Consider the following 25,153-nt stretch of genomic DNA (forward strand, 5'->3'; position numbering starts at 1 on the left):
TTACTACATATTACATGCAGTTTATCTAACTCTCGTAAATTGGGTCCACAACAAGTTACGATGGGTCGCCTCTGTACAGATGCATATACGCAATGCACATTTCACGTAGGAATAAAGCCGTGGTTTATTGAGCAGAAGGCGCAGGGACTGACGACCGATTGGGCTGAGGTGGCTGCTCGCACAGTATAAGTCTACTCCTACTTGTAATCTCACTTTTTAAATTGTTTTATCCTTTAAGTTCCAATGTAATTTCCAATTAATATGGTTTCACTCTTAGAGTCAAAGCTAGAGTGTCCCATCACCGAGGGCGAGTGGTGACAAAGGCCAGGTATTAGGCGTAGCTCACGAGGGCCAGGGATCAAGCACAGCTCACGAGGGCCAAGGATCAGGCCAGTAAGACGAGGACGAGGAGGAGAAGGATGATTCGAATGAGTAGTAGTAGTAGTATTTTGCATATACTTCGTCATGTATATCCTTTTGTATATCGGCTCGTTTGAGCGATTTTGTATCACCCTTTTTGAAAGGGTAATTTTGTAACAAACAATGTTGTATATCTTCGACATGTATATGTTTCTATTGCTTGATCGGTTCATTTGAGCGATTTTGTATCACCCTCTTTGCAAGGAAATTTTTATAATAAAAAACTTTTTTTGTAATTACTAAAAAAAAAACATTAGTGGGGCAAAACAGGCTTGCTGTGGCCCTGTTTAGCCCCACTAATATGTTTTTTTAACTTCTATTAATTATTGCTATATAGTGACATTTACCAGTGTCACTATATAGCGATGTTTATTAGTGTCGCTATATACCAACGCTTATATAGTGACCGTTCTTTTCGATGTTTATAATGATGTAAATAACGACCTTGGCGCTTGTCAAAAAATAAAATTTAGTGTAAAAAACATCGGTATTTTCGTCAGAAAAGGGCCTATGCCTTGCAGTGGGTCCCATATTCATGGGGTCTATGCTCTGTGGACGTGCGATGTGCTCACATGTCTAATTTGGGAGGATTGGACAAGCATAGACACAAAAAAGAAGACAAGCACAAATAGAAGAACAGGTAAGAAGCTAAAAAAACAATAAATACTTGCATTTTACTTAAAGGACAATTTACTACTTAAAACTCAAGTTCAATTTACTAAAACTATGAAAAGACAATTTACTTAAGCCTTCATCGTATATTATCATATATCTCCATAAGTTACATTACCATATGTATCCAAAAGAGTATTCATATACCAAATTTGGGTCCAAAAGAGTGTTTAGGTACAAAATTTATCTCCAAAAGAGTATTCATGTACAAAAATTCTCGCAAAAATAGTGTTCTTAAATAAAATTTGTCTCAAAAAGAGACATTCTCAAAAAATTCCAGAAGAGAGGTGGTCTACTGCTCTGCAATACGATCCGAGGTACTTTCCTCCTCCTCATGACTGGATGGGTCACTCGAGACCTCATCTTGCACTTCTTCTAATATATATTGATATTCTTCTTGGACTATGTACTCATGGTCCAAGAAGATGTCTACAAAAATTATTATGTCTTAGAGAGTCTCCTCCTTGTTAATGAGTGGCTTAAAGCAGTCTGAGGCTTGTGGAGATCCCATAGGTTGTTTCGTGCGACCCAAAAAATGCTTCTCTCAATGTGATCTATCACCCATGCACATGCACTTCAATGTTAAACTTTATCTAATCTGCATCATGTGTAATGTTCTTTGCTACATGTGCTAGCAGAGTATCGATGTCCTGAATGACATGGGGAAGCACGTTGGGGTTTACGAAGGACTCCTAGGGAGGAGGGCGTTCCATTTATAATATGTTTGAAAAAAAAACCAAATACGGGCATACAAAACACATTACAAATCATATCAGGGCACTCATTCAAAATTTGTAAAAGAATTCAGGATACAAACAAGCCACATTCACATTCACTTCTATTTTAAAAATTATATATATCGCATAAGCCAATATATTCCAAAAAAATAATTCTAGGAAACTTTATTGCATACACTCTCCTTTATTCCACAATTTGTGCCAATCACATCCCCTATCACTCTATCCACTTTATCATCCTCAGTTTTTGTATGTTTGATTCTTTGCTTATCCGTTCTTTGATGCATCCTCCCTCAATATTTAAAGTCTCTCCTCCTCTCTTCTTTGTCTCACACCACTCCCCTACTATATCCCTTCTCACACCACTCCCTTCTCGTCGTTCCCCTCCTTCCTCTCCTTTCACTCAGCTACTCCTCGTTGCTCTCTCGTCGCTTCCTTCTCATCACTCCCTTCTTGCTGCTCTCTCTGTGCTACTCCCAATGGCCCCTAGTGAAGAAGCTTTGACAACATACATGGAGGAGTTGTACCGTCAGTATTACAATATAAAGGATGGGGAGGTAGATGAACCATCGCTCCCTGGGGTGCATTTGTGTCCCTCCCACATGCCACAGGCAAGGATTATTCTAACCAAGACAAAACCGAATAGAAATCCTAGAGGATTCTATTGAGTATATGCTGAGCTACATCCAAGAGGAAGGCCACATGCTCAAGGAAGCTCCTTGCAGTAAGGAGCAAGGAGAAAAAGAAAAAAGAGGTGAAGGATAAGAATAAGAGAGATGACAAAGGAGAGGGTAGCACTTCATCAAAGATCAAATGATCAAGGCTATAAATACAGTTTATACAGTACTCCAATTTGGAGAATGTAATAACAGTTTCTAGCATATGAGAGAGATCCCACTCTTGGATATTTGTTGTAACCCCTCTTGGATATTTGTTATGCTCTATGATGAGATTATGTTGTATCCCTCTCTTTGTTATTTGTTATGCTGTATGTTTTTTAAATGAGAGAAAAGATAGGGGAAAAGGAGAGGGGAGCTAGAGGGGACAAGAGAGGAGAAAAGAGTATTATACCGATATCACTGTATTACAGTTGATGTAACAAGAGGGGAAAAAAGAAAGGGGAGAAAAGAGAGGGGAAAAGAGAGAAAAGAGAAGGGGAAAGAGGGGAAAAGAGGGAGGGGGAAAAGAGGGTCGAAAGAGACGATGGAAGAGGAAAAGAGAGGGGAAGGAGAGGATGGAAAAGGAAAAGGGGAGAAATCTAGAAAAGATAGGGGAAAAGAGGGAGGGAAAAGAGAGGAGAAGGAAATCAGAGAAGAGAGGAAATAAGAGAAGAGAGGAGAAGAGAGGGGAGAAGAGAGGAAATAAGAGAAGCGAAAGAAAGAGAGGGGAAAAGAGGGAGCAGGTCATGAGGGGAGAAAGACAGAAGAAAAGAGAGGGAAAAAAGCGAGAAAAGATAGGGGAAAAGAGAGGCAAAAAGAGGGAGGGGATCGAGAGGAGAAAAGAGAGGGGAAACAAGAGGAGAAGAGAGGAGAGAAGAGAAGAGGGGAAAAAAGACGGGGAGAAAAGAGAGAGGAAAAAGATTGAAAAGAGAGGGGAAAAGAGGGGGAAGGAGGGAGGGGAAAGAGAGGGGAAAAGAGAGAGGGAAAAGAGTGAAAAGAGAGGGGGAAAGAGGGGGAAAGAGGGAGGGGGAAAAGGGGAAAAGAGAAGATGGAAGAGGAAACGAGAGGGGAAAAGAGGGAGGGAAAAGAGAGAAAAGAGAGGAAATAATAGAGAAAGAGAGGATGGAAGAGCAAAAGAGAGGGGAGAAAGAGGGAAAAGCGAGGGAAAAGAGAGGAGAAAAGGAGAGAGAGAGAGAGGAAATAAGAGAGTAAATAAGCGAAGAGAGGAAATAAGAGAAGAGAGGAGAAGAGAAGAGAGAAGAGACGAAATAAGAGAAGGGGGAGAGACGAAAAGAGGGGGGAGAAAGAAGAGGAAAAAACAGGGGAGAAAAGAGGAAATAAGAGAAGAGGGGAGAAGAGAATGGCCTCTGAGTCACATCGTCCCCAAGCACTATACCCAATCTTGTCCTATAAATAGGTCTATACATGCCTTTTAATTTTACGAATCCCCATCGCGCACACTACAACACATGAGGGTCACCAACGTTGGTTTTCGAGAACCATGTCTAACATTGATAATCAAAAGAAAACACTTATTTCATTAATTTTGGACTCATATGTCTACTCTTGGACTAATCCCAAAAATCCTTCCCAATTGAAAAGTTTACTTTATGAAAATATCATTCGAGAATCAAAAGTTCATTTTTTGGCACTATCATTTCCACATCATAAATTTTGCAATCTGTCTCTATAATGGTGCACTACTAATGCAAAAACTTCAATTAAATCCTACTTTTGTTCTTCTTCTTTTTAACAATCCTATTCACGTTTTAAAAAAATCATGAGTTATTAATTTAAATCCATGAAAAATCACTTTTAAAATAAAGACTCTTTAAATGTGCTCCAAAAATAGTAATAGCTATGCATTTTACAATGTCATATGTTTACAAGAAATATTGCTCTCCACAAGTCTTTGTAGAAAGGAGTTTGACATGCAGCCTTTTCAATATCTCAATTCTGCCTTTACAAATGTGTTATGTACAAATAGGTAACGAGTTTGTTTGAATGTCTGATTCATTGTCACTTGTTGCTTGGATGCTTGAATGGTATTGTCATGGGCATTCTTCATTTGCACTATCTCCTTCTACTTCCTCCTTAGCAAGCATCTTCAAAAACTCTGTAAAGTGGGAAATAATGGGTAGCGGTATTCTTATTTTTTATTCTACATCATATCCCATCATGCGCTTCCTTGTTTTCTTTGTCCTTGATTTCCAAGATACTGTGACTATCTATGTGGAAAGCTCTGAAACTGCTTCATGGTTTGGAACCCATTCCTACTTCAAATAGCCAATATACAGTGTATTGTTATTGTGGTTCTCCTTCCTACCCCTTGGCTCATACCATAGTGCTATAAATGTTGCAACTTTTTCCTCATCATTCATGTGCACGTCCACCACTTTTGCAACTCCAAACTTAACATTCTCATGCTCATCGTCTGATGGTCGAACTACAACAAAGAAGTGGATGCCTATGTCTACTTTTGGCATAAACTCTCTTCCTCGAACCACAATATGGATGTGGGAGTAGCGAATCAAACTCATTCTCAAAGACATCAAATATTGGGTGCAAGTTGTTACCAACATTGGCCAAAATAAAGGCCGTTTTGCCTTGGCATCATTTGGTCGCATTTTCTCAAGGTCCTTTATCAATTGATAGGTCTTATTAATTACAATAGCAGTGTATTCCTTCCAAGAGGGCTTCCAATCAGGAAATCTATGAAGCATTTTCTCTTTGTATGCAATAAAAGATTTTAAGCCTTCTATTTCACCTTTCGATTTCTCACTGAATTCTTTTATAGGAGCCCATATTGGATGTATTTCTTTGCTCGGGATTAAAGTTAAGAGATAGTAAGCTTCTTCGGGCTCCCATATTGTATCATGAGAATAGTTTTGCCATTGCATCACTAGTTTTTCATCCTTTAAGAAAAAGTGAAAGTAGTGTGGAGCGCTATGACCAATCAGGGCATCACTACCTTTTTGTATGAAAGGTAGAATAAAGCTCTTCCAATCATACATCCTTTCAACGATGGAGCATACTGTACCTTCCTTGCGGCCACCAACTTGCCTCCCACTTTTTCTTATCAAGTCATCCAGTGTCTCCATGTCCTTGTGTTTTAGCTCTCTTGAGACTGTGCCAAAAACCAGATCGATATCCTTATGTGTGTGTCCAACCAACAAAAACCCAACTTCAATCTCATTGAAGATTTAGCATTGAGAAAAATGCAAAAAAGAGTACATTCTTATTCTCTCATCCGCAATTGTCTGCCTGTATTCTCAAATTCGCTAGTAGGTGACCTTTTTCTACATGTACATTGTGAATTGCCTTCATAACTAATGTTACAACTTGATTGCTATCATGTAGATGCAAGGAATCAATCCACATGCACTAAGACTCCACATAGATGTGTCTTCAAAAAGTATTTTCCTTGTAGCTTAAGTGGAGTATTTATGAATCGAGGTAATGTTGTTGTGTTCTGATCCATACCATCTACAATAACACACATGTACTCATTTGGATGAGAAATAGCTTGCTCCTTCCAAAATGCATATTTTAGTCTAGAATGCCAAACTAGTCCATGATGAAATTCTCTTTTTTTTTGTATGATTCTCTTTGTTCTAGAGACGTTGCACTCTCAAGTGCTTGCTTTAGATCATCACAATCACTGCACTTTCACATTTTTTCCCTTTTTGGGATTTTTACATGTACAAAGCTCTTCTTCCAAAGAGTATACAGATCGTGAAAAGAAGTTAGAGCATGCTCTCTTTTCCTTTGTGTTTCTCCAATAAACTTAAACACTTCTTTTTTTGTCAAACCTATCGGAAGATGCATTTCAGATAGATGGGGTTGACGTAAAGCATTTTCATGAATGTAGTCTTTTTAAATTGCTATTGCTGAGACTGTTAAGGCTCTTGTTTTGGGCCTTCCTGTGTTTCCATGAATGTTAAACTTCACTCCATACTTTGCTTTGTTTGCCAAATCCCAGTATGTGCCATGTGATAATCTTGTAGTAATGCGATATGCATTATTGCAAATACTTTTTCCATTTATACGAGGCTTTATTTGTTGTTCGAAATTAGGCTTTTTCATATCATTTACCAGAAAGCAAGAGAGCCTGATGAGTAGATATTCATTTCTTTTGCTCCCTCTTCTTTGCCACACCTGTTCTCTACATCCCTTGATGTCAAGCAAGTTAATGGAATGCATACAACTTCGGTTGCAACACGTAAATCGCATTGCTTTTAGCATAACATCTTCATTTAGTACTCTTATTCTCTTTGATTGCTTTTCTACATCTGTATGGACTCGCTTTCTTTTTATGCATATGTCTGTCCGTGTCTTCTTTACATTTGTACACTTCTCCTTATCAAATTTATTTGTCACTTTGTTTTCATGGGATGTTGCATCCTTCATCTTATTATAATCAAAGTCAAATACTAAAATAGTCTTTTGTTGGTTTCTTTTGTACATTCAAGTTTTTGGAATTTCCATCTCTCACTTACTAATTGTCCAACCTCTGACCGTGATAAGCAGTTCATGCAACAGTTTCCCTATAGGCAATTAATAGGTAAATTGCGTTATTTAGTCACCTACACCCGCCCAGACATATGCCAATATAGCATTAACTTTCTCTCACGCTTCATGCACAACCTTGGACATAAACACTGGAAGGCACTTCTTCGTGTCATTCGCTACTTAATATACACGTCGTAACCCTCCTCGTCAACTCACCCTCTCATAGGATGATCTAACTCTGATTGGGGGGGGGGGATAGATACATGATGTTCTACTACTGGCTTTACATTTGTGCTTGCAAGTGTTGCAGTCACGTGGCAATCAAAGAAACAAACTGCTGTAACATTATCATCAGTAGAAACTGAGTTCGTAGCAGTAGCAATGGCAACAAAGGAAGGACTTTGGATTCAAATCCTACTTGATGAACTACAACTACTTTTGAAACTCTCCTTATCATTATATTACGACAATCTCTCTTGTATTTATCTTGCAAGTAATCCTAAACATTCTGAGAAAACTAAGCATGTTGACTTGAAATACCATTTTATCAGGGAATTGATCGAAGAAAAGAAACTGAAGCTAGAACATACACCAACGGAACTGATGTGGGCGGACTTGCTCACAAAGCCACTACCTACTCCTCAACATGAAGCATGTTGCTCTAATTTAAGACTTAAAACAGTAGATTATTTTAGTTAAACAGTTTTGGCATTAAGGGGGAGTATTGAAATTGAATTAATGCTAAAACATAAAGAGACAAAATAAGATGATAAATCAAACGCAAAAGCGTGAATCAAAAGACACTCCAAATCGACACAAACAATGTACAAAACAATCAATTCATCATAATGAAAATACAACGTTCAGATACTTCTCTATGTCTATTCTCTATCTTTTCTCAACTTCTACAGGGGCTAGAAGAACCAAGGCAAAGAGGTTCAATTGCTAGCATGCTAAGCTTGAAAGCCTATGGGTGGAATGTTGAGGCTTCTGGGCCAAACCTCATGGGGTCTGGGAGCTATCTATCATATTTCAAAAGAAAATATATAAAAAAGTACTACATTCTACCAATTTTGTGAAACTAAAAAAATTAGCTTGAAAACTTTCAGAAAGATTTTATATTAATATATAAGCATAGCTTCGATAAAAACATCCCTGCACAAATAATGTTGACACTGAGGCACTCAACTTCAGTGTAGAGTATACGATGCCTTTTTTCTTGGCAACCTTTGTGCATGGAGAATAGTGCAAGATATACATTGACTCATTTTCATTCGCAATTTGCTCAACAATACTAGGAAGGAGAGTGACTTTGAAATTGTGCAAGTCGTGTAGGCCATCCTTGAAGACGGTAAAGGTGGATTAGCTTTGGAGCAACCATGAAAATGTTCTCATAACTAACATTGAAGGTGATTTAATGAAGATATTAATATTGCTCTCTTTTTAGCATGGAATTGCATCTTTTCCCATTCACATTGGATAAGAATCCATTGAACCTTTGTTTTTAGCAGATGACGGATTAAGAAAACTGTAATACGACATGTGAATTCGATTGGAAAGCATACGGTGTGCTTGTGTGATTGCTAATGAAGGCTGGGATTTATTCAAGTTGAACAAAGTTGCGTTTCTTGGAATGACTAAGTTGAATCAAAACAGATCATCCACTGGGCTAAGCAATTGATGAATTGCTACAATATTGCCATCACCAGAAGCAACATGCCCCGCACGTAGCAAGGCAATGTCATATTGTAAGACAATTTGATTATGACAATTAAACCATGCAAACCAAAAGAGATATATAGTACCTAAATTTATCCTATACAAGTTTGGGTCCTAAAAGAGGTGTGTGTGTGTGAGAGAGAGAGAGAGAGAGAGATAAGACAATTTGATTATGACAATTAAACCATGCAAACCAAAAGAGATATATAGTACCTAAATTTATCCTATACAAGTTTGGGTCCTAAAAGAGGTGTGTGTGTGTGGGGGAGAGAGAGAGAGAGAGAGAGAGAGAGAGAGAGAGTCTTTCTCTCACAAGAGAAATAAAAGATTGAAAATAGTCCTTGAAAATAGATAGGAAATAGACAAGATCAATTACTATGAATGCAAAAGAACAATGTACACCCTTTTTGAATACTCAAACATTAGGAAAGAAGCCAGCCGACAAAAGCACACATTAATATGTGACTAAGGTTATGAATGACACTCTATAAAGGGTTGGAATGGCTGGATGTATCGAGCACAAACCAAAGAATGACATTCAGGAAATAGCACGCATAAGGAGATAGTCGGGAAGGGGGGCTAGAAGAACCAAGGCAAAGAGGTTCACGAATTGCTAGCACGCTAAACCTGAAACCCTATGGGCGGAATGTTGAGGCTTCTGGGCCAGACCTCATGGGGATCCTCACAGAGAAAACCTCATCTGTATCCTTCCACACAAGGGATGCAGAGAGGCGGTTTCCAATATTAGGACTAGTGCTAGTTTTGAGCCCTGGAGCCTGCACCTCGATCACGAACGTCTTCTTCTCATTCAACTTGGAGAAAGATATCATTGTTGGATTCACCACCACTTTCATTCCCTCTGGCACTTCCACCTCTGCCTTGTACACAGATCTCGCTGCCCCCACATTTGTTATCGTTCTCGTAAACTCCCACCATCTGTCACTTGGTACTTCGGACCCTCCTTCCACCGGCAATGATACTGCTGGGTAGTTTAAATCCCTCTTCGTCTCTTCTGTTTTGCTGCATGTCTTATTGCTCCCAGTTATTAGCCTCATCTTTCTGGGGTCGTAGCCCTGACCGCATAACCATTCAGCATAATCTTCCCAAGCTATGTCATAAACTAGCCCGGGATGTATGGCTTTTGTTGGTTGGATCTGCCCAGATCCAAAGCCAAATTCTCCATCCTCATTGGATGCGTGCCCTACATCCAGCGGCATTGCTGCAATACCATTCCAGTAAATTAAGTTAAGCTCACGAAGCTTGCCAAAACAATAATCTGAATGTAGATACCAACGCACGGACAATCTAGCTCGACGAGATTATCTCACCTTCAGAGATTTCAGTTCTGATACTGTCTTCTAGCTTTGAAGACAGGACTCGCAAAACCAGGACTAAGGAATTATTGTATGGCTCCTACCTGTCGTCATAAGCGCAGACTTGATTGCTGCTGGGCTCCAAGATGGGTGGAATGACTTTACGTAGGCGGCAGCTCCGGCTACATGTGGGCATGCAATAGAGGTTCCCGAAGCAATGTTATAGCTCACATTCAAACGATGATCTTGAGGCTCATTAGTAATAGAATGAGCATGTGACCAGGATGCCAATATGCTAACCCCGGGAGCTGTTAAGTCCGGCTGCAGGCAGAACTCATAAAATGGTCATAGAGAACCATGAAAAGGCAAGTCCCGCAGATTCCAGAAATTGGAAAATCAAGAAATGTGCTTTAAATTGTTATTACCTTGAAAACCGGATAATTAACTCGACTGGGACCTCGAGATGAGAAAGATGCAAGAAGAGCTGAGGGTTGGTCCAAGGGATCCGTAGTAGGTAAGATCTGGACAATTGGATTGCTGTTTGACAACGGCCATAGCTGTATATTAGTCGCGAAGAAACAGCTTGAGGCTGGAGCGGAGCAAAAGCAGACTGCGAAATGCTACCCACGTCTACCTGTTAGATCGCGCGTAAGTTTGTAACGTGTCTCCATCTTCCATTCCAATCACACTCGTTGGGACACCGAATGTGAACGCCCCAATCTACGTAGCAGAATCATCTATGATTATCATGCCAACACCTCCAGCTAAAGAAACGGTTGTGCTCTGTTCAGGATGTCTTCCAGACTCACACGCGATTATTTTTCCCTTCACCTTCGCTGGGTCGAGAGAGCCGCTGCTGCAGTTTCTGGGAGAAAAGTGGTGGCACTTAGAGTAGTTTAGTGAGATCCATCGATGGAAACTATAAAACTGTCATAAGTGGTGACATACGTGACGTCTAGTAGTGATACCTGCTGAGATTGTTCAAGCCGGCATCGGCGCCGTATACAAGCGGATAATGTCCTTCGGGTACTTCAGTGTTGATTGCCCTAACCTGCCAAGAAATTAAGGAGATTGTCTCAGAGTGAAATCTTCATTGATGGCCAATGAATTCAAAACAAAAGAATCGGCAAAGAGATTAGAGATATCACCTTCAGCGTAACGTTGCTTCCGAGCACAACGGTTGAATAAAACTGTCGATCGATGCTGCTTGCCGCTTCTGTAATTACCCAAGGAGCTACGTTGGTAGCTTCGCCTATATCCGGCCCATTGTTCCCGCTAAGCAAACAACCACGATTCCCTTCTGGATAGCATAAAAGGACCCCAGAGCGATACTGTCTGCAAACGAGTCCTCGACACTGGGACCTCCAAATGAGATAGAGAGCACATCGACACCCTTGTAAATGGCCGTATCAAATGCATCCAAGATATCACCGTCATTACAATATCCTTCGTCCCAACACACTTTATACGAAGCAATTCTTCCTCCTGGCACGCCTCCCTGCGACTCTCCCCTCGCAAGACCAGACAGATTTGCGCCTCTTATAGCATTGCCAGCTGCGGTAGAGGCAGTATGGCTGCCATGTCCGTTGTAGTCTATGGGTGACAGGTAGTTGTCCTTGATCTCAACTAAGCTCGGCCCTTGGGACGCGGCAAAGGCGTTCTGAGTTGCAACGAAGGCAGCAGCGCTACTATCCAGTGTCACTTTCCTGGAGAGTCAAATTCGACGTCAGTAGACATGTGGTCTGGAGTCTGAAGTAGTAGGCATTTGTGCAATCTTAAAGACAATCACATTCACCATCACAAGGCACCGACATCACAAGCCTGGGCCTTGAAATATTTTACTACACCCCAACAGTCATGGTAGTAAGTTGGCAACGTTACGGGCAGCCATGGTAGCATCCCGGCGCAGCTTGATCAAGCTGATCATGAACCAGTCCACTGTCGCTGAAGCTCTCCGATTCAGGCCATATACCTGCGGGTAGAGATCCAGGGTACTTCAGTTGTTAGGTCGGCAAGCTTCTAAACACAGAGTGTTCTCATAAAACCTGCAAACCCTTACAATGGACCTGCAAAATTTTAGTTTTAACCTTTAAATATATATCTGCAATTTTTATAGTTTGCAAGATTTTTAACATTTTAGTTATATTTGGGCAAAATAATTGGCAAATGTTGAAGAAAAACCTGTGATTTCAAAGTTCTAAGTTTTGAGATCCGAAAAGAAAAATGTTCTTCGAGAACACTGTAAACTCACAAGAGCGTTGCCTAACCTAAGTCTAATGATCACTCTTGCTAAAGATTAATACAACATAAACACAGTGATGACGCTGACAATTCCTAAGCAGGCTTGAATTCACAACGTGCCTGTGTCCATCACTCCCATTACAATATTCAATTCCGACTTTAGGTTTCGTGGACTCTGTGAGGACAGTCCCAGGAGAGTCCAAGATCTGGTTGTGTGCAAGCCCAAATTTATGCTTTCGAACACCGACACTACCCCAGGCATAGCTGCAGCACGAGATCACACATTTGTCAGGCACGAGTGGCTTATCATGGCTGCTTTATGAATATCGACACGTTAGGGCAAGTGGCTGAGAACCGTCGAAGCTTTTATTGCAGCTGTAAATGATCGATTGACGAGCGATTTCCTCACTGAATGAGAGAGGTAGGGTATGCTTAACGAGCTCACCGAAACCACGGATTCTAGTTCCCCTTCTCACTGCTTTATATAGCTCAAACACTGATGTATATCCCGTGTGTTCTTCTTCTACAACACGTAATGTCTCAATGCTTACGTTCTAACACCGCAATCAATTCCAGAACATTACGTCAACAAAAGTAATTTTCCTCGAATAGTCGCCAATTCGACTTTAAAGAGCACTAGGGCATGCCAAGGAACAATGAAAAGAATGTGAAGGCACTAAAAGGTCTTTTCAAATTTCCACGAGGGACAAAGCGGTCTCTTTACCTAAGATATCATGTGCGGGCTTGTCGTTATAGACTCCAACAAGCTCTCTTCAATTTGTTGTCCTCGCTCATGCATGAATTAAAGGTGGTTTCAAAGTGACCCTCTACATGCTTTGCTTTGATAGTTCCATGACATCTCTTTTTTGGCAAAGTTGAAAAGCCTCTAATACATGATGAAAATAAATTAGCAAACTAGCAACATAAATTATGATGCTTTTCATGAGGTTTAGAAGTCAATTCAGACAAATGTTCTTCAGTGCATATGGAAAACGTGAAACAACATGATCTTTCAGAGAACGTTCAGGACCAAAACACTCTTGAGGAAGTTGTGGAGTTGGTAATGAATGTCTTAAGGATTTTTAGCAAGAGAAATATTTAGGCTTTTCAGTTTCGTATTTACTTGTCTTTAGTAAGGTTTAATCCCTTTGTCTATTACATTTTGTCTATCTTCTCATCTATGTAATGATTTTGGCAACAATATTATACTTTTAATTTTTTTATAAAAAGGCAACCTAGTCTTGGGGGGTCACTATGTATAAACCCTCTATACCACATGCGTTCAAGGCCTATTTCTAAAATCCCTTATTTGTAAAATTAATAAAATGTACCCCTTTTCTATACAAATCTATAAATTTTTCTCAAAACTATTTTAAATAGTCCCTTCTGTATATTTATTTCTGTAAATTTTAGAAATAAAAAATATCCTTCTGTTGAACTCACGTGATAGGGTTACATATGATGAGTGACCTCCTCGAGAACCTAGTAGGCCACCTAATGGTTACTTAACCATCTTAGAGCTAGTTCACACAACCTCTAATTTAAAATATGAGGTTCTTCTTATCTATTCATGACTAAAAATTGTGCGGACTTGTCATTTCACACTAGTCTACTTAATTATACCTCATAAGTCGAAGATATTAGGACTTTGAATACCAATGTGGAACTAAAATTGATGCACTACACACTACCTAAGGATGTAGGACTCGCTATTTGTAGTGAATGCACATCCCTTTGCTTCAAATATCAATGCTGACATTTTGATTATGAACAAAACTATCACTGCTAACTATGCTTTGAGCTAGATGATAGTTTGAATAAGGCTTTATATAGGCTTAGCAATGCAAGGAGAAACATGCTTCAACACTCACAAAATGAAATCTTACAAAAAATGAACATACATTGCTTAAAGAGACACACCTTCTTGAAAAACTTCCTTTCACACAAGTAGAGAGGAAGGAGGGTGGAGAGGGAGCATAAGTGTCAATGGGAGAGGGGCTTGGTAGGGGTGAGGAGAGTGGGGAATAGAGGAGGAAAGCGAAATCGCTGAATATAATGTGGGAGGAGAGATTTTTACTTTTCTTGCAATACAATTGTGAAAGATGGCATTGTGCGGGGTTTCGAGTTTTAAGCATCGCTATATAGCAACACTAGTCAATCGTTATATGGCGACACTTATACCCTAAAAGTGTCGCTATATAGCAACCTTTAGGGTATAAGTGTCACTATATAGAGACACTTATACCCTAAAGGTCACTGTATAGCAACACTTATATCCTAAAGGTCGCGATATAGCGACACTTATATCCTAAAAGTGTCGCTATATACTCATACCCTAAAAGCGTCACTATATAGTGACGAAACAGGGCAAAGCATCGCTATATAGCGACGATTCAGGGCACTTGATCTAAGAAGAGAGGGAAGGAGCTCATGGGTGGCTATTTTTTGGATCTTAATGGATTTCCTTGCATTTTGTGTTGTGATTTTGGAGGTGTGCATATGGAAGGGATGAGTGGAAGCTTGTCAGATGATGCGCCAATGCTCAAGCGTGCAGAGTGGCTTACGGAGAGGTTGTATTGTCATTGCACTCATTGCAAGCGAGAAGTACAACATTAACGCCGTATTGTCATGCGCCACTTAAGGATGTATGGGGAGGAGCCCAAACCAGTATCCACCATTGGTGGTGCACGTGGTGATGGATCATCAAAAAGTCAATGCTATTTGAGTTTGTGATTAATATTGCCTGCATACACGACATGAGATCTTGAGATAGGATGAGGAGGATGGCGAGGGTTGTGTGCATATACCTTCACACTTTAAGAAGGAGTATGGCTTATGGAGAGGTTGTATTGTCATTGCACTCATTGCAAGTGAGAAGTATGACATCAATGCCATATTGTCATGCGCCACTTGAGGATGTATGGGGAGGAGCCCAAACCAGTACCCACCATTGGTGGTGCACGTGGTGATGGATCATCGAAAAGTTAATGCTATTTGAGTTTGTGATTAATTTTGTCTACGTACACGACACGAAATCTTGAGACAAGTTCTTATATTTACACAAAACCTTGAGACAAGATGAGGAGGGTGGTGTGCGTATACCTTCACACTTTGAGAAGGAGTATAGTCTCCCGGATGTGCCAAATGATGAGGAGGGTATGGTGGACATGATGGATTCTATTTTTAGGGGCAAAGCACGTGATGTTCGAGTCTAAGGCCATGTACATGGTACCTTTAATAGAGGAGTTACAGATCTTATGGACATGAGTGCGGGTCTGATATTTCCAGAGCTCCTAGAAATACCAATGACATTTTTGTGTGGAACACATCGATTGAAAGAGAGTCACGTATGATTGTGAAGTCATGGCTAACTTCACACAAGATAGCCGAGCAAGTGCTTTGGATACCAATCTTCTCTTCTCGCAGTTCGATTATTGTGGGACCATACACAAAATCTATAAATTTGATTTTATACGATTGAGTATTTTCATTCTTGATGTAAAATGGTTTAGAACTATTTACGATGGTCTTTGTTCTTCTTGAGTATTGTGAGCAGGTGCATACTAATGATTTAATTAATTGAGTCTTTTGTTTTTAAATATCAATTGGTACATGTGCTTAAGCATAGTTTCATATAATTGATGGCATTTGGCACTTCAATATAGGTGGTTTTTCATCCGGATCGTTTTGATCCAAGATGGTGGTACGTGATCCAAGTTGCACCACGAAGTAAGCAAATTTTTGAAGATAGAGATGTGGATATGGAGATGCCACTACGAATGCCAGATCCAATTGATTTAGATGGATTTAGAGAAGAAGAAGAAGATCACAATATGAGCCAAGAGAGAGATGTGCATAATGACATCATACAGGAGGAAGATGGAGATCATGATATTGAGGAAGAAGATGATGATCATCAAGAATCACCCGACTTTATTGACACTACTACACACGGATCCTATTTCGACGTTTACGTACCGACGTTTAGTGCCCGCTTAGCGCTAATCATCGGTATGAAAAGCGGGTTTCCTAAAGCGTCACTATATAGCGACTTTTAAATGTCGCTATATAGCGACACTGTTATACTATTTTATAGCGACGTTTTCCAGAGAGGTTTTTTTTTTAAATAAGCCTTAAAAGTTAGTTTTTTCCAATGACAAATTTTTTTAAATTTTCATACATGTTTGATCTCATAGAGAATAAAAAAATGAGAGCATGTACATCAAGCCTTTGAAGCTCATATATTCATGTCGAAGTTTGAGATGAGAAAAATCAATTAAGAGCATTTACATCAACTGTTTCATCTTGAGCCAAGTCTAAGGTGCCAAACAAGTCTATCTCCAACACTATACCGAGTTGATCTCCTATATCATCATCGTACTCTAGCATCGTACGTTCACCTAAAAGTATTTGATCATCTTCTTCAATAAAGTGTGGTGATTCTTGATGATCATTGTCTTCTTCCTCAATATCATGATCTCCATCTTCCTCCTATGCGATGTCATTATGCGCATCTTCCTCTTGGCTCATATGGTGATCTACATCTTCTTCGTTAGATTCATCAATTGGATCCAGCATTGGTAGTGGCATCTCCATATCCACATCTCGATCTTCAAAAATTTTCTTACTTCGTGGTGCAACTTGGATCACGTACCACCATCTTGGATCAGAACGATCTGGATGAAAAACCACCTATATTGAAGATGGGTGCCAAACGTGATCAAATATATATATGAAATTATGCTCAAGTACATGTATCAATGGACTTTAAAAACGAAAGCTTCGATTAATTAAATCATTAGTATGCACCTACTCACATTGCTCGGGAAGAACAAAAGTATCACTTTCATCGGTCCAATGTTTGGTGGAGTCTATTGCAAAGAGACCGCTACTATCTTTTCTCACTGTCACATGGGGACCGTTGTAAATAGTTCTAAACCATTTTACATCAAGAATGAAAATATGAAATCGTTTGAAATCAACTTCATAGATGTCGCGTATGGTTCCACAATAATCCAACTGTGAGGAGAGAAGATTGGTATCCAAAGCACTTGCTCGGCTATCTTGTGTGAAGTTAGCCATGACTCCACAATCATACATGACTCTCTTTGAATCGATGCCTTCCACGCGAAAATGTCATTTATATGACCATAATGCATTGTATTTTTTGTACTGTAAAAGAGCATCATTAAAACAATGAATATGCATCTATTTTATAGCATATATTGCCACAAATAATTACTTAATTACGTCAAGAGGTAAGAAACTTACATGCACCATACATCCAGATGATAACTCTCGCTCACACTCGTTTATTGTCTATCCATCACGTTCGGCTTTACGTAGAGCTAGTTGTAGCCAATCAAGTGACATGTGAGTAGGGAGAAGAGCTAGATCCCATGGATATGGTTGTGATCACCTGTACATTACTCTGAATCTCGTCCTTGCATTTATTCTTTCTGCTTTGGCCACTTCATATCTCTCAATCCACTTCTGCATCTCATGGCTATTGAGGATACAAAACTTATTGAATTTCTCCATTTGCTCTTCGCTCATCTTTCTTTCAATCCCTTTTCCTTGAGGAACCTTGCCAACGATGCGATCATCATCCTTGTTATGCCAAGCTTGCAGCATATTGGGATCCGTGGATGCAAGAAATTCTGTGATATATACTAATGACTCTTGCACAAGCCATCCCTCTGCCATGCTTGCTTCTGGTCTTGCTCTTTGTCTTACAAATCCCTTTAAAGTTTTCATAAACCGCTCGAGAAAAAACATCCATCGACTATGAACGGTACCTGCTATAGCCACCTCATCAACTGTGTGCACAAGCAAGTGGACTTGAGTGTGCAAGCATGAGGTGTCCCTTTTTTATTGTTAGCCATGGTGGGATATTGTAATTCACCATGACTATGGGCCATGTCGACCAAGATGTCAAGCGTAACCCAAAAGGATTCAGGCCGTCCATGGCTAGCCCAAGATGTAAGTTGTGTGGCTCCCTCGCAATGTCCGGCCACTGATTATCTATGTGCTTCCAAGCTACACAATCTGCGGGAATCCTCAATGTGTCATCAGTGGACCGATGAGATGCATGCCATGTCATCAACTCCGCTATGGATTTGCATCGGAACATGTGTTGTATTCTTACAATGATGGGAAAGTGTCTCAAGACCTTTACCGGTATCCGCTCACCTTGCAAGTCATCTCTATATCGTTGTTCCCCACACTTTGGACAACTAGCCAAATCTCCATGCTCACGACGAAAGAGAATACAATCATTACGGCAAGCATGGATGGTATCATAATCCATACCCACTGTTGTTAGCATCTTTTTCGCTTCATCTCTTGATGCGGGCATGGTATTTGGTGTAGACAACATCTTCTGGAGCAACCTATGACAATTCAAAACATACATAGGCTTTGAATAATGATGATTCAGTATACACTATCCAAATGATGATTCTCAAAGCAAACAATATCCAAATAATGAGTCAAATTAATGCAAGAGCTAACCTCATTAAGGCCGAGACACTTGTATCCGACCACCCATACTTTACTTGTAGATTCAAGATTGAGAGACAAGCACGTAGTTTAGACATCCTAGCACCCTCATACAATTGTGTTGATTGCAACTCTCGCATTTTGACCTCAGACTCTGACAGCACGTGTACATGGGATATAGTGCCCCTAAAAATGGAATCCATCATGTCGACCATACCCTCGTCATCATCCAGGAGACTATAGTCTTGCTAAAAGTGAGAAGGTATACGCATACCCTCGTCACCCTCCTCAGCCTATTTTAAGATTTCGTGTAAATATAAGATCTTGTATTTCCTGGTATACAATAAGACTGCAAACTTAAATAGCTTTGACTTACCGATGGTCCATCAACAGGTGCAACACCAACGGTGGGTACTGGTTCTGGCTCCTCCCCATACATCTGCAAGTGGCGCATGATAATACAACATTGATGTCGTACTTCTCGCTTGCAATGAGTGCAATGATAGTATAACCTCTCCGTAAGCCACTTCGTGCTCCCAGGCATTGGCGCATCATTGGACGAGCTTCCACTCGTCCCTTCCATCTACACTTATAAAATCACAACATAAGCATGAAGAAGAGATATTAACAGTTATAAAATAGCATCTATGAGCTTTTTTTCATGCTACAACAAAAAAGTGACTGTAAGCGTCGCTATATAGCGATCTTTTTTCTCTTTTCCATCGCTATATAGCGATGGTTAAGCATCGCTATATAGCGACACTGTGGGTTAAAACCCGAGACTCCCGTCGTGCGGCGCTTTCTTTATCCTCTTCTCTAATCTCTCAAGTAAGCAAGCCAATCTCTCCTCCCACCTATTTTTGACGACCTCCCACCTATGTCCGACAACCTCCCACTCTATTCTCCACTCCTCACCCTTCTCCTAGCTCTTGTACCCCTCTCTACCCTTTTCCCTCTTTGGTTTCTTAAAAGGAAGTTCTTCAGAGGTGAGTTTGTTTCAACAATGTAGGTTGTTTATTTGTTAGCTTTAGTTTTGTGAGTGCTTCTCTTTGTATTGCTAAACCTATAAGCTAGTTTTCATGCTTGTTTTCAAAGGATTGAAACAAAAAACGAGATTTCAAGAAAGAAAGAAGACTCACCTCTTTTTTCTTTATTTGTCTTCCTTCTCTTTCTCCTTGTCTCCTCAATCTCCTCCTTTCCTTGTCTCCTCAATCTCCTCCTTTCAAGAAGTTACTTTTGTAATCTCCTCCTTCCTCTACCATCTTATTTAAAAAATGGGTTCTTTCCTCTCTTTTGTAGGGCCAGTCCACAACACCGAGCGGGACGTACTATTTTAGGTAAGTGCTTCCTCTTTTTTCCATTTATTATTTTTGTTATTTGCATTGGCCTGCAGCTAGCGCTTAAGACGCTAGTTGCAATGATGGGTGTAGGAATCGTCTCTTCCCCTGAATCTCTTTCCTTCTTCCCTCCTTCAATCTATTTCCTCCTCTTTCCCCCTTCTCTCTTTCCTTTCCCTCTTATTCTCTATTTCCCCATTCTCTTATGCTCATGGATAAGCATAAGCATGAGCTTATGCTTAAGCATTAGCATAAGCATGAGCATATATCTCTTTTTTCTCCCCTTCTCTTATTCTCTCTTTCCCCCTTCTCTCTTTCCTTTCCATCTTATTCTCTATTTCCGCATAAGCTCATGCATAAGCATAAGCATGAGCCTATGCTTATGCTTAAAGCATAAGCATGAGCTTATGCTTATGCTTATGTGGCATAAGCATGAGCATAAGAAAATGAGACATATGCTCATGCTTATGCTTATGCATGAGCATAAGTGGAGTAGACATATGCTCATGCATAAGCATGAGCATATGTCTCTTTTTTCCCCCCTTCTCTTATTCTCTCTTTCCACCTTCTCTCTTTCCCCCTTCTCTCTTTCCTTTCCCTCTTATTCTCTATTTCCGCATAAGCTCATGCATAAGCATAGGCATGGGCTTATGCTTATGCATGAGCATGAGCTTATGCGGCATAAGCATAAGCATAAGAAAATGAGATATATGCTCATGCTTATGCTTATGCATGAGCATAAGCGAAGTAGACATATGCTCATGCATAAGCATGAGCATATGTCTCTTTTTTCCCCCTTCTCTTATTCTCTCTTTCCCCCTTCTCTCTTTCCTTTCCCTCTTATTCTCTCTTTCCGCATAAGCATAAGCATGAGCTTATGCTTATGCTTATGCTTATGCTTAAGCATAAGCACGAGCATAAGAAAATGAGACATATGCTCATGCTTATGCTTATGCATGAGCATAAGCAGAGTAGATATATGCTCATGCATAAGCAAGACTATATGTCTCTTTCCCCCCCCTTCTCTTATTCTCTCTTTCCCCCTTCTCTCTTTCCTTTCCCTCTTATTCTCTATTTCCGCATAAGTTTATGCATAAGCATAAGCATAAGCTCATGCTTATGCTTATGCATGAGCATGAGCTTATGCGGCATAAGCATGAGCATAAGAAAATGAGACATATGCTCATGCTTGTGCTTATGCATGAGCATAAGTGAAGTAGACATATGCTCATGCATAAGCATGAGCATATGTCTTTTTTTCCCCCTTCTCTTATTCTCTCTTTCCCCCTTCTCTCTTTCCTTTCGCTCTTATTCTCTATTTCCGCATAAGCTCATGCTCATGCATAAGCATAAGCTCATGCTTATGCTTATGCTTATGCTTAAGCATAAGCATGAGCATAAGAAAATGAGACATATGCTCATGCATAATCTTTTTTTCCCCTTCTCTTATCCTCTCTTTCCCCCTTCTCTCTTTCCCACTTCTCTCTTTCCTTTCCCTCTTATTCTGTATTTCCGCATAAGCTCATGCATAAGCATAAGCATGAGCTCATGCTTAGGGCTGGACCGAGGTCAAAAGGAAAAGGGGAAAGAATAAGAAGACTTCTGACAAAGGCAAGGAGGCAGAGGTTACCCAGCCTATAGTAGTGCCTCAGAGACCTGATAGGCAGCCACCCCAAGGTCTAGGGAGAGCTTCTTCTTCGTCCCCCCATAGCTTCAGGTCCCCCTCTCTCCGTGTCCCTAGCCCCCCCTCACCCAGCCCCAGCCCTTACCCCAGTCGCAGTCCCCTTCTTGTGCCCCTCAGCCTCAACCCCCGCCTCTTCCCCTTCAGCCCCAGCCCTAGCCCCAGCCCCATCCCGCCCCCCCCTCCCCTCTCAGCTCTCCCGCAGTGTCAGCTTCACCGATGGTATCTCAACCGCGTGCAGCCCCTACTCTCCCACCGCCATCCCCCCTGCTAGTCACTTCAGTGGAGTCAGTGTCTCCTACCCCGCAGCCTCCTCCCCCCTCCTCACCCCAGGCAGGGCACCCCGAGACTACACCACCCCAGGAGCAGCCTTCCTTATCTGCTAGCCCGACCCCCTCAGTCGCAGATTCTGGCGGGCCTCAGCTCCAAGAGAGAGAGCTCCCTCGCGACTTCTACAGGTCCGACCCTGGGATTACTTGGATGTGGCCGACCTCGAGACCTTCCCAGCTTGCCTCGACATCAGTATCTTCCTGCTCCGCAAAGGGGCGGATGGGAAGATCGTAGCCTTGGCCCCGAGGGATGGACCTAGCTTTGCCTTCACTTTTCTTAGCGACGACACCGAGAGTTGGATAGACGACTCGGTCTGGGATGCTCTCAGAGAGCAGACACACGCTCAAATTTGCTCCTAGATAGGCCCGACGGGTGGATAGCTTCTCGAGACCCAGTGGTCCGAGGGTGACGTGCACATGTGGTGGCGATGCGTCGCCAAGCGTTTCAGATTGATTGTGATCCTCAGGCCCCCCTGCCTTGGCCCCTCCCCAGGATGTCAGAGTCTGGACAGCACAGAAACTTCGCGCCTTCTACGGGATGACAACCTCAGAGATCTCAAGCTGGCTCGAGAAAGCGTTCGTCCATGGCACCAAAGGCCTGACGCCTTTGCTAAAAGTTTTGAAGAACGGGTAGGATGACCCCACCTCCCCCTCAAAACCCTCACAGAAGCATCTGCGCCTTCATTCCGATCTACCACCCTCTTCATCGACCTTGGCCGTGAACAGACAGTTGTTCGCAGCCTACCAGTCCTCACCATGAGCTTACACTTTGTTTCCTGGAATGTGAACGGGTTTCATTCTTCTGGCACCCGTGGTCCTAGGAAGCTTATCTTGAGACAGGAACTTCAACCAGTAGTGATTGGTTGCTTGGATATGCTCCTACTCCAGGAGCATAGGCTTTCAGTGGCTCATACCAGTAGTTGCGGGAAGATCCTCCCTGGGCGCTCTCACACTTATTGGGAGCCCTTGATCGGCGAACAAGGGAGGAGTGGCGGTGTCTACACGTCCGTCTGCGTTGCCCAGGGAGTTTTTGACCATGGTACGTTGGTCCCAGGCCGTGCGCTGTGGGTTGGCCTAGAGTTGGAGGGCTCCAGAATAGGAGTCCTCAACATTTATGCACCCACAGTTCTCTGACGCAGAGCCACTTCCTGGAGGACACTTACAGAGCTTCTCCCAGACATGGATTTGTGGATTGTTGGAGGTGACTTCAACAATCTTGAGACCTTGGAGGACCAGCAGGGCAGAGGACCAGAGTTTACAGGTATAGCTCAAGCAGAGCAGACCGCTTGGGACTCCTTTCTCTTTGCGACAGGAGGGAGGGACAGCCGGAGAGACCCTGCCTTCCACCGATGGCAAGGGAGCTTGGACTTCTCGTGGGGTTTCTGCAGGGAAGGGGGCAGACTCCTGGAGAGATTGGACAGATTTTATGTCAGTGATTGGGCCATCAGCAGAGGTGGTCAGGTGGGTGTAGTGCCAAGGACGATGCTCTCCAACCACGCGCCAGTGCTCTTGACACTAGACTCGGCAGCTCAGTCCCTTGCCCCCCATTCGTGCAAAATTCCTGATTCCATCTTTTCTAGGGAAGAGGTGCGCAGTCGTATTGGTAGCCTTTGGGACAGAGATTGGGGCGAGTGCATGGATCTGGCAGAGTCGGTGGCTTAGGCCCTGCAGGAGTCCAGCCAGATTTGCCAGCTAGTAGCCCTTTAGGTTCGTCAAGAGTGGTGGGGCAGAGAGAGAGCTCTTCGTAGGGACCTCGCCTCCATTCAGCGGCTCCAGTAGGTAGCTCTGAGTTCGGAGGAGCTTCGAATCCAGGCCCTTCAAGCCAGAGCCCTTCTAGAGGAGACTCTCTAGCGTTGCTCGGAGTTTTCTTATCACGCCTCCCTTTCCTACTAGGCTAGGAAGGGCGACAGGATGAGCAGAGAGTTCTTTAGGATCATGGTCAGAGGGCGGCAGGTGACCAGATCCGGAGTTTTAGGACAACGGAGGGCCACATCATTTTCGACCAGGAGGAGGTCATGGGGTTGGCTACCGACTTATACAGGACTCTTTTCCAGTAGGAGTAGCTTGCCCCCCATACCGGACATTCCCGCGAGGAGGTGTGGAGGCACACTCCGACCCTTGTTCAGCCCAGCATGCAGACGACACTAATGGCACTGTTTACCATCGTCGAGATGCAGGAGGCTTTGATGGCTATCGATGGGCAGAAATGCCCTAGTGAGGATGGGCTCTCTAGAGCTTTCTTCACTTCATTCTGGGATTAGATCCATCAGCCCCTCCTTGCAGCTCTCTAGAAGATTTTTAGCAGTAGACATATGCCAGAGAGCCTCTCTTCGGGATTGATCTGCCTCATCTCGAAGGGGGGAGATCGACAGGAGATCCGTGAGTGGCGCCCGATCACTCTCCTCACCACTGCCTATAAAATCCTTGCCAAAATGATCAGTGCCAGAGTTCGGCCACTACTTCCTGACCTCATCCATGACACTCAGATAGGCTTTGTCTAGGATTGCAGTATTCTGGATAATGTCTTCACCTTCACAGAGGCGATGGAGTGGGCTCAGCACAGCGGGTTTCACTTAGCCATCCTACTTCTCGACTTTGAGAAGGCTTACAATCGAGTGGACTGGTCCTTCCTGGAGGGTCCTTTGGAGAGATTTGGATTCCGAGTGGGATGGATTCAGGGTATCTCAGCGTTATACAGGATAGCTTCCAGCAGGGTCATCATTGGCGGCAGGATGGGAAAGCGATTTCGATTGGAGAGATCAGTGCGTCAGGGTTACCCACTTGCTCCTTACCTGTTTCTCTTCTTCGTCGAGGCAATGACGCACTATCTTCGTGCGAGATCGACAGGGATTCGGGGTGTTCGCCTTCCCATCAGGGAGGACACTGAGCTCCTGGACTCGGAGTATGCAGATGACACGGCGCTGTATGTTCAGGATGATGAGATGACGCTAGAGAGGGTGAGGCTAGCCTGAGAGGTCTTCTGTTCGGCAGCCGGTGCGAAAATCAACTAGAACAAATCAGTTGGTTTTCTC

General features: G+C 42.2%; 1 pseudogene; it reads right to left on the reverse strand.

The window, feature by feature from the left end:
• Positions 1-9,354: 9,354 nt before the first annotated feature.
• The window catches only part of LOC147890699 (subtilisin-like protease SBT4.3), a 52,783-nt pseudogene continuing 36,984 nt past the window's right edge, over positions 9,355-25,153 (reverse strand).

The sequence above is a fragment of the Dipteris shenzhenensis genome, chromosome 18 (assembly GCF_047967505.1).
Source record: "Dipteris shenzhenensis isolate YYH24624 ecotype China chromosome 18, Dip_SZ_1.0, whole genome shotgun sequence".
Classification (NCBI taxonomy): Eukaryota; Viridiplantae; Streptophyta; class Polypodiopsida; order Gleicheniales; family Dipteridaceae; genus Dipteris; species Dipteris shenzhenensis.